Below are 14,093 nucleotides of genomic sequence, written 5' to 3' on the forward strand. Positions count from 1 at the left end.
ACTCCTTGCTCCACTCTCTCTTTTCATGTCCATTCCGCCAGCTTCTGACCCCCTCTGCCCTCTCATCTCCCTTCCAGACAGGAGATGAAAATGTAGTCTCACATGTCTGTCTACTTGATCCAAGAAACTCATTTTTCACCAGTATCATTTTCTATCCCACTGTCCAATCCAATCTCTGTCTGAAGAGTTGGCTTTGGGAATGGTTCCTGTCTTGGGCTAACAGAAGGTCTGGGGACCATGACCACCGGAATCCTTCTAGTCTCAGTCAGATCATTAAGTCTGGTCTTTTTACTAGAATTTGGGGTCTGCATCCCACTGCTTTCCTGCTCCTTCAGGGGTTATCTGTTGTGTTCCCTGTCAGGGCAGTGATCGGTTGTAGCCGGGCACCATCTAGTTCTTCTGGTCTCAGGCTGATGTAGTCTGTAGTTTATGTGGCCCTTTCTGTCTCTTCGGCTCATAAATATCTTGCGTCTTTGGTGTGGAAACCCTGGTGATGTAGTGGTTAAGTGCTATGGCTGCTAGCCAAAAGGTCAGCAGTTCGAATCCACAGGCGCTCCTTGGAAACTCTATGGGGCAGTTCTACCCTGTCCTATAGGGTCGCTATGAGTCGGAATCGACTCAGCAGTAGTGGGTTTGATTTGGGTTTTGGTCTTTGGTGTCCTTCATTCTCCTTTATTCCAGGTGGGTTGGGACCAATTGTTGAATCTTAGATGTCTGCTTGCTAGTGTTTGAAACCCCAGACACCACTCTCCAAAGTGGGATGCAGAATGTTTTCCTAACAGATTTTATTATGCCAATTGACTTAGATGTCCCCTGAAACCATGGTCCCCAAACCCCCGCCCCTGCTACACTGGCCATTGAAGCATTCAGTCTATTCAGGAAACTTCTTAGCTTTTCATTTATTCCAGTTGTGCTGACCTGTCCTATATTGTGTATTGTCTTTCCCTTCACCTAAAGTAGTTCTTATCTACCATATAATTAGTGAATATCCCTCTTCCTCCCTCCCTCCCCGCTCTCGTAACCATCAAAGAATATTTTCTTCTCTGTTTAAACTATTTCTCGAGTTCGTATAATAGTGGTCACATACAATATTTGTCCTTTTGCATCTGACTAATTTCACTCAGCATAATGCCTTCCAGATTCCTCCATGTTATGAGTTGTTTCACAAATTCATCACTCTTCTTTTTCGATGTGTAGTATTCCATTGTGTGAACATACCATAATTTATTTATCCATTCATCTCTTGATGGGCACCTTGGTTGCTTCCATCTTTTTGCTGTTGTAAACAGTGCTTCAGTGAACATGGGTGTGCATATATCTGTGTAAAAAAAAAGGGGGGGCTCTTATTTCTCTGGGATATATTCAAAGGAGTGGGATTGCTGGATCGTATGGTAGTTCTATTTCTAGCTTTTTAAGGAGGTGCCAAATCAATTTCCAAAGTGGTTGTACTGTTTTACGTTCCTACCAGCAGTGTATAAGTGTCCCAGTCTCTTCACAGCCTCTCCAACATTGATTATTTTGTGTTTTTTGGATTAATGCCAACCTTGTTGGAGTGACATGGAATCTCATTGCAGTTTTGATCTGCATTTCTCCAGTGGCTAATGATCGTGAGCATTTCCTCATGTATCTGTTAGCTACCTGAATGTCTTCTTTAGTGAAGTGCCTGTTCATATCTTTTGCCCATTTTTTAATTGTGTTATTTGTCTTTTGGTAATTGAGTTTTTGAAGTATTATGTAGATTTTAGAGATCAGGCGCTGATCGGAAATGTCACAGCTAAACTTTTTCCCATCTGTAGGTAATCTTTTTACTCTTTTGGTGAAGTCTGTGGACAAGCATAGGTGTTTCATTTTTAGGAGCTCCCGGTTATCTAGTTTCTCTTTTGCATTGTCAGTAAAGTTTTGTATACTGTTTATGCCATGTATTAGGTCTCCTAATGTTGTCCCAATTTTTTCTTCCATGATCTTTATCATTTCAGATTTTATATTCAGGTCTTTGATCCATTTTGAGTTCGTTTTTGTGCATGGTGTGAGGTATGGGTCTTTTTTCATTTTTTTGCAGATGGATATCCAGTTATGCCAGCACCATTTGTTAAAAAGACTGTCTTTTCCCATTTAACTGATTTTGGGCCTTTGTCAAATATCAGATGCTCATATGTGGATGGATTTATGTCTGGATTCTCAATTCTGTTCCATTGGTCTATGTATCTCTTGTTATATCAGCACCAGGCAGTTTTGACTACTGTGGCAGTATAATAGGTTCGAAAATCAGGTAGAATGAGGCTTCCCACTTTGTTCTTTTTCAGTAATGTTATACTTATCTGGTGCCTTTTTCCCTTCCATGGGAAGTTGGTGATTTGTTTTTCCATCTCGTTAAAATATGTCATTGGAATTTGGATTGGAATTGCATTGTATCTATAGATCCCTTTGGAAGAATAGACATTTTTACAATGTTAAGTCTTCCTATCCATGAGCAAGGTATGTTTTTCCACTTATGTAGGTCTCTTTTGGTTTCTTGCAGTAGTGTTTTGTAGTTTTCTTTGTATAAGCCTTTTACATCTCTCGTAAGATTTATTCCTAAGTGTTTTATCTTTTTGGTGGCTACTGTAAATGGTATTGATTTGGTGATTTCCTCTTCGATGTTCTTTTTGTTGGTGTAGAGGAATGCAACTGATTTTTGCATGTTTATCTTGTATCCTGATACCCTGCTGAACCGTTCTATTAGTTCCAGTAGTTTTCTTGAGGATTCCTTAGGGTTTTCTGTATACAAGATCATGTCATTGGCAAATAGAGATACTTTTACTTCTTCTTTGCCAATCTGGATGCCCTTTATTTCTTTATCTAGCCTAATTGCTCTGGCTAGAACCTCCTGCACAATGTTGAATAAGAGTGGTGATAAAGGGCATCCTTGTCTGGTTCCCGATCTCAAGGGGAATGCTTTCAGTCTCTGTCCATTTAGGATGATGTTGGCTATTGGCTTTGTATAAATACCTTTATTATGTTGAGAAATTTTTCTTCTATTCCTCTTTTGTTGAGAGTTTTTATCATGAATGGGTGTTGAACTTTGTCAAATGCCTTTTCTGCATCAATTGCTAAAATCATGTGATTCTTGTCTTTTGTTTAATTTATATGATGGATTACATTAATTGTTTTTCTAATGTTGAACCATCCCTGCATACCTGGTATGAATCCTACTTGGTCATGGTGAAATTATTTTTTTGATATGTTGTTGAATTCTATTGGTAGAATTTTGTTGAGGATTTTTGCATCTAAGTTCATGAGGGATATAGGTCTGTAATATTCTTTTTTGTGTGGAGTCTTTACCTGTTTTTGGTATCAGGGATATGATGGCTTCATAGAAGGAGTTTGGGAGTATTCCGTCCTTTTTTAAGCTTTGAAATACCTTTAGTAGTAATAGTGTTAACTCTTCTCTGAAAGTTTGGTAGAACTCTGCAGTGAAGCCATCCAGACCAGGACTTTTTGTTGTTGTTGTTGTTGGGAGTTTTTTGATCACGTTTTTTAACCTCTTCTTTTGTTATGGGTCTATTTAGTTGTTCTACCTCTGTTTTTGTTAGTTTAGGTAGGTAGTGCATTTCTGGGAATTCATCCATTTATTCTAGGTTTTCGAATTTGTTAGAGTACAATTTTTCATAGTAATCTGATATGATTCTTTTAATTTCAGTTGGGTCTTTTGTAATATCGCCCATCTCATTTCTTATTTGGGTTATTTGCTTCCTCTCCTGTTTTTCTTTTGTCAGTTTGGCCAATGGTTTATCAATTTTGTTAATTTTTTCAAAGAACCAGCTGTTAGTCTTGTTAATTCTTTCAGTTGTTTTTCTGTTTTCTATCTCATTTAATTCAGCTCTAATTTTTATTATTTGCTTTCTTTTGGTGCCTGAGGATTTCTTTTGTTGCTCTCTTTCTTTTTGTTCAAGTTGTAGGGATAGTTCTTTTTTCCCTGTTCTGGTACTCCAATCAGTCGTAGGTTATTTCTCTTGATAGAGTTCCACATGATTCTTAAGGTTTCTCCATTTTGGCCCTTTCTTCTTTTTGTATGTGTGCGTTTACTGATATAAATTAACCTCTGAGCACTGCTTTTGCTGTGTCCCAAAGGTTCTGATAGGAAGTGTATTCATTCTCATTGGAGTCTATGAATTTCTTTTATTCCATCCTTAATGTCTTCTATAACCCAGTTTTTTTGAGCAGGATATTGTTCAGTTTCTAAGTGTTTGATTTCTTTTCCCTGCTTTTTCTGTTATTGATTTCTACTACTATGGCCTTATTGTCAGGGAAGATGCTTTGTAATATTTCAATGTTTTGGATTCTGCTAAAGCTTGCTTTATGACCTAGTATGTGGTCTCTTCTAGAGAATGTTCTATGTGCACTAGGAAAGAAAGCATACTTGGCTGCTCTTGGGTGAAGTGTTCTCTATATGTCTATGAGATCACGTTGGTTGATTGTGGCATTTAGATCTTCCACGTCTTTATTGAGCTTCTTTCTGGATGTCCTGTCCTTTACTGCAAGTGGTGTGTTGAAGTCGCTCACTCTAATTGTGGAGCTGTCTATGTCACTTTTCAATGCTGTTAATGTTTGTTTAATGTATCTTGCAGCCCTGTCATTGGGTGCATAAATATTTAATATGAGTATGTCTTCCTGGTATATTGTCCCTTTAATCATTATATAGTGTCTTTCCTTGTCCTTTGTGGTGGATTTAACTTTAAAGTCAATTTTGTCAGAAATTAATATTGCCATGCCTGCTCTTTTTTGATTGTTGTTTGCTTGATGTATTTTTTTCCATCCTTTCAGTTTTAGTTTGTTTGTGTCTCTAAGGTTTGTCTGTTGTAGGCAGCATATAGATAGATCATGTTTTTTTTTTTTTTTTAATCCATTCTGCCACTCTCTGTCTCTTTACTGGTGCATTTAGTCCATTTACACTCCGCGTAATTATGGATAGGTATGAGTTTTTTTTTTTTTTTTATGAGTTTAGTGTTGTCATTTTGATGTCTTTTTTTGTGTGTTGTTGACAGTTTCTTTTTCCCACTTAATTTTTTGTGCCGAGTAGATTAACTTTACATGTTGTCTTTTCCTCTTATTCGTTGTCGTTGATTTTGTTTCTGCTGAGTCTCTATTTTTTTCTTGTATTTTATTTTGATGTGTAGGATAGTTTGTCTCCTTTGTGGTTACCTTAATATTTAACCCTATTTTTCAAAATTTAAACCTAACTTTTATTTCTTTATATCGCCTTGTCTTCCTCTCCATATGAAAGCTCTATGACTACATTTCTTAGTCCCTCTTTATTGTTTTAACCTTGTCTTCTTTTACATAATATCACTCTTTCCATGTTTTGAGCATTCTTTTATCTTGATTTATTTTTGTGATTTCCCTGCCTGGGTTGACATCTGATTGCCCTGTACAGTGTTCCAGTCTTAGATTGGTACCTGATATTATTGATTTTCTAATCAAAGAACTCCCTTTAGTATTTCTTGTTGTTTTGGTTTGGTTTTTACCAATTCTCTAAACTTCTGTTTATCTGGAAATGTCCTCGTTTCACCTTCATATTTGAGGGACAGTTTTGCTGGATATATGACTCTTGGCTTGCAGTTTTTTTTCTTCAGTGCTTTATATAAGTCATCCCATTGCCTTCTTGCCGGCATGGTTTCTGTCAAGTAGTCGGAGTTCATTCTTAGTGACTCTCCTTTGTAGGTGACTTTTTCTTTATCCTTAGTTGCTCTTAAAATTCTCTCTTTATCTTCGCTTTTGGCAAGTTTGATTATAATATGTCTTGGTGACTTTCTTTTAAAGTCTACCTAATGTGGAGTTCAGTGAGCATCTTGGATAGATATCTTCCCATCTTTCACGGTATCAGGGAAGTTTTCTGCCAACAAATCTTCAACAATTCTCTCTGTATTTTCTGTTATCCCTCCTGTTCTGGTACTCCAATCACTCGCAGATTATTTTTCTTGATAGAGTCCCACACGATTCTTAAGGTTTCTTTGTGTTTTTAAATTCTTTTATCTGATTTTTCTTCAAATATATTGGTGCCAAGTGCTTTGTCTTCAAGTTCACCTATTCTGCCTTCCACTAGTTCAATTCTCCTCCTCTGACTTTCTTTTGAGTTGTCTAATTCTGCAATTTTATAGTTAATCTTCTGAATTTCTGATTGCTGTCTGTCTATGGAATTTTCCAGGTTATTAAATTTTTCATTATGTTCCTGATTAACCTTGTTAATTTCTTCAACTGCTTTATCTGTGTTTTCCTTGGCTTGTTCTGTGTATTGCCTGATCTCCTTCCTAATTTCATTCCTGATGTCTTGAACAGTTCTGTATATTAATCTTTTGAATTCTGCATCTGGTAGTTCCAGGAAGGCACCTTCAGCCAGAAGAATCGCTGATTCTTTGTTTTGAGAGCTTGTTGAGGTGACCATGGTCCACTTCTTTATGTGACTTGATATTGACCGTTGTCTCCAAGTCATCTATAAGTTATTGTATTTGTTTATTTTATGTTTGCTTACTGTATCGTAGCTTCTTGCTTTGTTTTGTTTCAATATGTCTGAATGGATTGCTTGAGTGTCCTACCTTGATCATTTTTGCCTTTGGAGCTCTGACATTCTCTCCCCAGATGGCTAGAGCTGTTATCCAGTATATCAGTCTAGGAGTCCATTCACTTCTCTTGTATGAATTCAGCTCAGGTGTCCAGGTAGTTGCTTATGAATTGTGTGGTACAACTCTGTCCTACAGTCTTAGAGGGGTAGGAGTGATTGGTGTAGGTACCGGTATCTGGTTGCAGCAGGGGGTCACACTCTGAACAAGGCAGGGGGCCGAGAATCATCCCCCAGATATCTCTGAGGAAAGCACGTCCCTGTTCCCTACAGTGTACAGGTGTGTGAGTTCTGCAGACGAACCATGGGCACCTAATGTTTTTGGTTGTAAGGACTGGGACGTACCAGCTATCCTTGGACTCCTGTCATGGGTGGCTGGGTGACCTGAATGGAGCCACCAGTCTTTAGGCCCCTGATGTGGGTAAGTAAGGACCCTGTTTAATAGGCAAAGTGGTGCCAAACATCGAACACCCACCTCTCCAGCACACAGCTGAAACAGTTGTAGCCTGTCAACAAGGGCCTGTTCTCCTGAAATGGGCCCACACATGTCCATGCAGTGGGGAGAGGTATTCAAAGTCCATGGACCATTTATGCCTGGACAGGAACCATTTCTGTCCTGAGCTTTCCAGGTTAGTGGAGCTGGCAAATATCTTTTCCCCCAGTTGTGAATTTATTTCTACTCCAAAGCTGGGAGAATGGCTCCAGGTGCTCAACAGGGCCTGTTTCAGGCCTAGGGAAATCAACAGCCACTGAAGCTGGCTTGGGGGTGGGGGTGCGGTAAAATACATGCAAGTACTTAGCTTTTGTTGAGAGTGCTGTTCTTCTCTGGTTCCGGAGGTGTGAGTAGGCTGTGCGGCTGGTTGCTTCTCCTTGAGGAAACTGCGCCCAAATGCTACTACCAGTCCGCCACAGCTGCTCCCGGGAATAGTGCCTGAGGGATCCCAGCAATTCAGGTCCAGTTACTCCTCTTCGGCTCTGAACCAACTCTCCCTCCCCCTGCTGCTCGGTCCGTCTTCTAACTTTGCCTTTGATGTTTAGAGCTCCTATGTTGTCATAAATATAATTGTTTCATTTGTTTTTTTTGGGGGGGGGTCTTTGTTGTAAGAGAGTTTGCAGGAAGCACCTGGCTATTCTGCCATCTTGGCCCCGCATTCCTCTTATAATTATTTTATATCTTTAATTGTTTTTATCGTACTTGGTTATTTATAGCTAAAGCTTTATTGGCAGGCTATTGTTTTCCCATGAACATTTAAGTCTTTGGTGAAATATCTTGACCTGAGATCTTCTTTTGCCTTCATTGAATTGTTTTCCTTCAGCAGATAACTTTGAAATGATTTCCAGGACGCTCTTACCACATGGTGTAAAAGCACTGAAAACATGTATTTTATTCAAGGCCCATTGCTATGATCTCTCCTAGAATCCAGACTATTTCCTGAAAATCCCTTTTAGCATCGTGGTTAAAATGTTTGGGTTTGGCATTATGATTAAAATAAAGTTTCAGTACAAGATCACTGGAGTTGAGGTGGTTCTGTGACAGCACAGACCCCTAAATCTGTTGTTGTTCTTAGATGCCATGGAGTCAGTTCCAGCTCATAGTGACCCTTTGTACAACAGAACAAAACACTCCCCAGTCCTGCATCATCCTCACAATGATCACTATGTTTCAGCAACCATTCAGCAATGGTTACTATCTCGTTGAGGGTCTTCCTCTTTTTTGCTGACTGTCTACTTTACCCAGCATGATGTCCTTCTCCAGGGACTGGTCCCTCCTGATAACATGTCCAAAATATGTGAGACAAAGTCTCCCCATCCTTGCTTCTAAGAAGCATTCTGGCTGTACTTCTTCCAAGACAGATTTGTTCTTCTGGCAGTCCATGGTATATGTAATTTTCTTTGTAAACAGTATTATTCAAGGACATCAATTCCTCTTCAGTCTTCCTTATTCATTGTCTAGCTTTTACATGCATATGAGGTGATTGAAAATATCATGGCTTGGGTCAGATGCACCTTAGTCCTCAAAGTGACGTCTCTGCATTTTAACACTTTAAGGAGATCTTTTATGGCAGATTTGCCTGATGCAATATGTCATTTGATTTCTTGACTGGTGCTTCCAAGGGCATTGATTGTGGATCCAATTAAAATGAAGTACTTGACAACTTCAGTATTTTCTCCATTTATCATGATGTTGCTTATTGGTCCAGTTGTGAGGATTTTTGTTTTCTTTATGTTGAGGTGTAATCCATACTGAAGGCTTTAGTCTTTGATCTTCATTAGTAAGTGCTTCAAGTCCTTCTCTCTATTAGCAAACAAGATTGTATCATCTGCATGTTGCTGATTGTTAATGAGTCTTCCTCTAATACTGATGCTGCATTTATCTTCATATAGTCCAAATCCTAGGATGATTTGCTCAGCATACAGATTGAGTAAGTGTGGTGAAGGATATAACCCTGACGCATACCTTTCCTGATTTTAAACCATGTTCTATGCCCTCATTCTGTTCAAATGACTGCCTCTTGGTCTATGTACAGGTTTTGCATGAGCACAATTAAGTGTTCTGGAGTTTCCATTCTTCACAATGTTACCCATAATTTGTTATAATTCACACAGTTGAATGTCTTTGCTCAGTCAATAAAACACAGGTAAACATCTTTCTTATTCTCTGCTTTCAGCCAAGATTCATCTGACATCAGCAATGATGTCCCTTGTTCCATGTCCTCTTCTGAATCTGGCTTGAATTTCTGGCAGTTCCTTGTCTACGTACTGCTATAACTGTTTTGCAGTTATCTTCAGCAAAATTTTACTTGCATGTGGTATTAATGATATTGTTTGATAATTTCCACTTTATGTTGGATTACCTTTCTTTGGAATGGGCACAAATATGTATCTGTTCCAGTTGGTTGGCCAGGTAGCTATCTTCACAATTTCTTGGCACAGGTGAGTGAGCACCTCCAGTGTGTAGCATCCCTTTGTTGAAACATCTGAATTGGTATTCTGCCCATTCCTGGAGCATTGTTTTTTACCAGTGCCTTCAGTGCAGCTTGGACTTCTTCCTTCAATATCATCAGCTGTTGATCATATGCTACCTCCTGAAATGGTTGAATGCCAACCAGTTCTTTCTGGTACAGTGACTTTGTGTATTCCTTCCATCTTCTTCTGATGCTTCTTGCATTATTCAGTATTTTGTTGCTCATAGAATCCTTCAGTATTGTAACTCAAGGCTTGAATTTTTTTCTTCAGGTCGTGCAGCTTGAGAAATGCTAAGCTTGCTCTTACCTTTTAGTTTTCTAACTCCAGATCTTTGCACATTTCATTATCATACTTTAGACTTCTTGAGCTGCCCTTTAAAACTTCTGTTCATCTCTTTTACTTCATCATTTCTTTCATTTGCTTTAGCTAGTCCACGTTCAAGAGCAAGTTTCAGAGACTCTTCTGACATCCATTTTGGTCTTTTCTTTCTTTCCTGTCTTTTTAATACCTTTTGCTTTGTTCACATATGATATCCTTGATGTCATCCCACAACTTGTCTGGTCTTTAGTCATTAGTGTTCAATGCATCAAATCTACTCTTGAGGTAGTCTCTAAATTCAAGTGGGGTATACTGAAGGTCATACTTTGGCTCTCGTGGATTAAATCATTAATCGTACTAAATAGTCTATGATTATATACAAGCTCGTTAGCCTTATAGATTGCCATTATCATTTTCCCTAACACCTAAATATGGAAGAATCAACATAATTAATTTCTTTTCATGAAATCTAGATGAAACATTCACAATTATACATCTAAGCAAAACATACATATGTAAGCCCATTTATCAAATTTCATCTTTGCAATGAAAAAAATATTCTAAATGAAAGGAGATATAATTTATATTCCCATTAAAATTATAAAATTCAAATATATACATACTATTAAAGGTGCTTTTTTCAGGTCTTATTTGGGTCTTTGTGTATAACTGATGAAAGGAAATTTGTTTACAAATAGATAGAAAATAAAATTTGGTTTTAAAATAAGAAATCATCATTTGTAAGAATTAGAATTCCAGAGGGTCTTGAGGTGGGACATATGTCTCTCAGCATTGTGTTATTAAAAAAAAAAAAACTAAGCACTAAATGTGATGCATTTGAACGATGATGTTGGTGAAGAATATTGAACTTCCAGAAGAACAAACAAGTCTATCTTGGAAGTCGTACAGTCAGAATGCTCCTTAGAAGTGAGCATGGCGAGACTTTGTCTCATTTACTTTGGACATGTTATCAGGAGGGACCAGTCTCTGGAGAAGGACATCATGCTTGGTAAAGTAGAGGGCCAGTGAAAAAGAAGGTGGCACTCAAAGGGGTGGATTGACACAATGGCTGCAACATTGGGCTCAAGCGTAACAATTGTGAGGGTGACGCAGGACTGCGTAATGTTTTGTTTTGTCATGCATATGGTCACTCTGAGTCAGAAACGACTGAATGACACCTAACAACACAACACCAAATGTGAACTCCAGGAAAAATCATGCAATAACAAGTATACACAACACAGTTCTTAGGATTTCCCACCTCTAGTTTCTTTTTTAGTTTCTGTTATACCCTCTGAGGTGGATCCTTGCCTGCCCTAACCACTTTGTTTACTGGTATGTCACAGTGTGCAGAATCTAGGCAAAAAACTTGTATATTACAGAATGAAAAAGTGTATTGTAAAGATATATGTATGTATCTTCTTCCTCCCTTTTCTCCTTTTAATTTAATATGAATTAGACAAGAAAGGACAGTTTGTATAAGTGACTCAGAAAAAAGAGCATCCACAGATGGTTGTGGAACAATAAAAAGAATTTAGTAAGAGAGAAAAACAAATGCTGGTGTGAATTGAAAAACTTTTTCTCAGTTAATTTATCAGTGATGTATTAAGTAGCTACTTTAGGGGTCAGGCACCATGTGGGGTGCTGAGAATATATAAATAAATTTATACATACATTCATACTTAGGCCCAAAAGTCTTAAAGCCAGATGTATAAATACCTAATTCCTATATAATGTGTCATATGCAATCACAGAAAAATATACCAGATGCAGAGAAAGAGTCCTGTGCAGAGAGTGGTTAGCTTTGTGAGGCAGGGAGTGGGAGGATGAGGTATTATTGAAAAATCCCCTAAGGAAATCATCTGTGAACTGGATTTTGAAGGGTGAATAGGAATCCCCACCAGGTGGCCTACAACCGTGGGCATAGGATAGAGCCAGGTGCCAATGCACAGAAGTGGGAAGCAGAATGGCATTTGAGGGAATGTAAATGGTGCACTGTAGTAGTTATGGCTTGATGGATTTTATCATCTGAAAATGTGACCCAGGATATATAATACTAGTGTGTGCCCCAGGGTGTATGAGGGAGCTGGCCATGTTCTGAATCTAAATCTGTGGCAGGCTACAATTTATACTTCTTTGTTTCATTTTGTTCTCCCCATGTGCTGGAAGAAACGTAGTTATAAAATGTAACAAGTAAGAAGGGGTTCTAAAATACTTAGAATCCTAGTCTAACAGAGGGATCTGTGTGACTGGTTTTCACAGAGCTCTTTGTGTCTAAAACTGGAGGACGATTTCATTCCCTGGCAGAAGTGAGCACTGAGTATTTTGGCTGTATGACAAAAAACAAAATCCCTTCCCTTTGTTTGATTCATGCCCACCCGCTGAAAATAGTGGATCATCCATTTGGATTAAATAAATACTGCATCACAGGAATATACTTCTGACTGAAAAGTTTTTGTTTTTGTTTTTGCCATCCCGGATCCTTCCATCTTTACAAGGCTTGTCCAAATGACTTTAAAATCCCAGTGCTTAAGGAGACGCTACTTAGGATGCAGTAAATTTCTAAATGATGACAACAAAACACTGAGTGAATTACAGAGTAAGCCAACTATCATGATAAACGAAAAACCAAATCAGTTGCCCTCAAGTCATTTCCAACTCATGGCAACCCCATGTGTGCCAGAATAGAATTGTGTACTGTAGGGCTGTAAATGGCTGATTTTTTGGAAGTAGATCACCAGGATTTTCTTCTGAGAGGTCTCTGGGTGAACTTGAACTTCCAACCTTTTAGTTAGCAGCTGAATACATTAACCATTTGCACCACTCAGGGACTCCATGGTTTTGATAGCTGCCCCTTATCTCCTTAATTGGAATTATTACCTGATAATTACTAACGACCTAGTCTTTGCTGTGGAAGGGTAGAGGGAGGGAGATGTCTGCCATCATTGATGATTTTGACCCTGAACAATCGGCACTTCCATTCTTTGAATCCCAACCAGTGCCATACAAGGGAACCTGAAAAAATATGTGAGAAGGTTCATCTCTTCATCCTCTTACCCCTTGCATTACCCCCAAAACACCATCAGAACCTGTACTACTAGTGGACACGTAGGGGTAGGAGACAAAGGATGTGGTTTACTCCATATCTCCAGCTACCCATTTCTTCTTCCCCTTCTGGGATGGATGTAACTAATGGTGAAGGATCCCATGTTATCCTTCATCCATTGGAGTTCTTTATCATCCTCTCAGCATCTGTCTCCTTAGGCTGTGTTGGTAATAATTAGATGAGATGTGGGAGAAGCAAATTTCCACCTGTCTAGACCAGGTGGGTTTTAGACCCCTAAGAAGGAGGCTATACTAGGCATCTATTTGAGGATCACAGTAAGACCACTGGATGCTGTTGGGTGTTGTGAGGATGTTTGTTTCCATAAATCTTTCTTGGTTCACATTCAGTAGCCAGTATCCTGTTACAGCCCTGTCATTTTAGCTGTTTAGCTACCACTGGCAGCTGCCCACTGAACATGGTGTTCAGTGGGCAACTGGTGGTGTCATGTAAAGAAGTAGGAGACATACTTCCCACCCAGAAAGAGCCTGCACTCTATTTTAGAAAGACAGTGGGTATAAGTGCTTAAAACATTACTGGGGGGGGGGGGGGGGGAGGATGGGTGTTCATATTTGTTTTTCAAGATATCATTTTAAAAACCCATAGGAATTTTCCCCCTTTACTTTTGTACAGAACCATTCAGACACTTATGGTTGTGATCAGCTATATAAACATTTGATAAAAATCAAGCCCAAATTTATTATGCTCCTTTCTACTTGGGTTTTAGGAGTCCCTGGGTGGTGCAAATGGTTAAGTGCACAACTACTAGCCAAAAGGTTGGTGGTTTGATCCCACTCGGAGACACCTTGGAAGATATGCCTGGCAATCTGCTTCCGAAAGGTCACAGTCTCGAAAACCCTGTGGAGCAGTTCTACTCTGCAAACATGATATCTCCATGAGTTGGAATCGACTGGTTATCAACAACAATGACAGCAGCAACCTGAGTTTTGGTTGTGAGATGACCGTGATCCAAATTATTCTTGGTATTAAATTGTATGTAAGGAGGGTCCCTGGGTGGCACAAATGGTTTGTGCTTGACAGTTGGTGGTTTGAATGCAAGCAGCAGTGCCACAAAAGAAAGGCCTGGCGACCTGCTTCCATAAAAATCAC

The 14,093-nt window shown here is 39.0% G+C and overlaps 2 protein-coding genes across 4 annotated transcripts in view; one reads left to right on the plus strand and one right to left on the minus strand.

Annotated features, from left to right (window-relative positions):
- MFSD6 (major facilitator superfamily domain containing 6) overlaps positions 1-14,093 on the plus strand; it is a 92,447-nt gene that overhangs the window by 60,271 nt on the left and 18,083 nt on the right. The window lies entirely within an intron of this gene.
- NEMP2 (nuclear envelope integral membrane protein 2) overlaps positions 1-14,093 on the minus strand; it is a 102,684-nt gene that overhangs the window by 37,337 nt on the left and 51,254 nt on the right. The gene's annotated exons all lie outside the window — the stretch shown is intronic.

This window comes from Elephas maximus, chromosome 6 (genome assembly GCF_024166365.1).
Source record: "Elephas maximus indicus isolate mEleMax1 chromosome 6, mEleMax1 primary haplotype, whole genome shotgun sequence".
Classification (NCBI taxonomy): Eukaryota; Metazoa; Chordata; class Mammalia; order Proboscidea; family Elephantidae; genus Elephas; species Elephas maximus.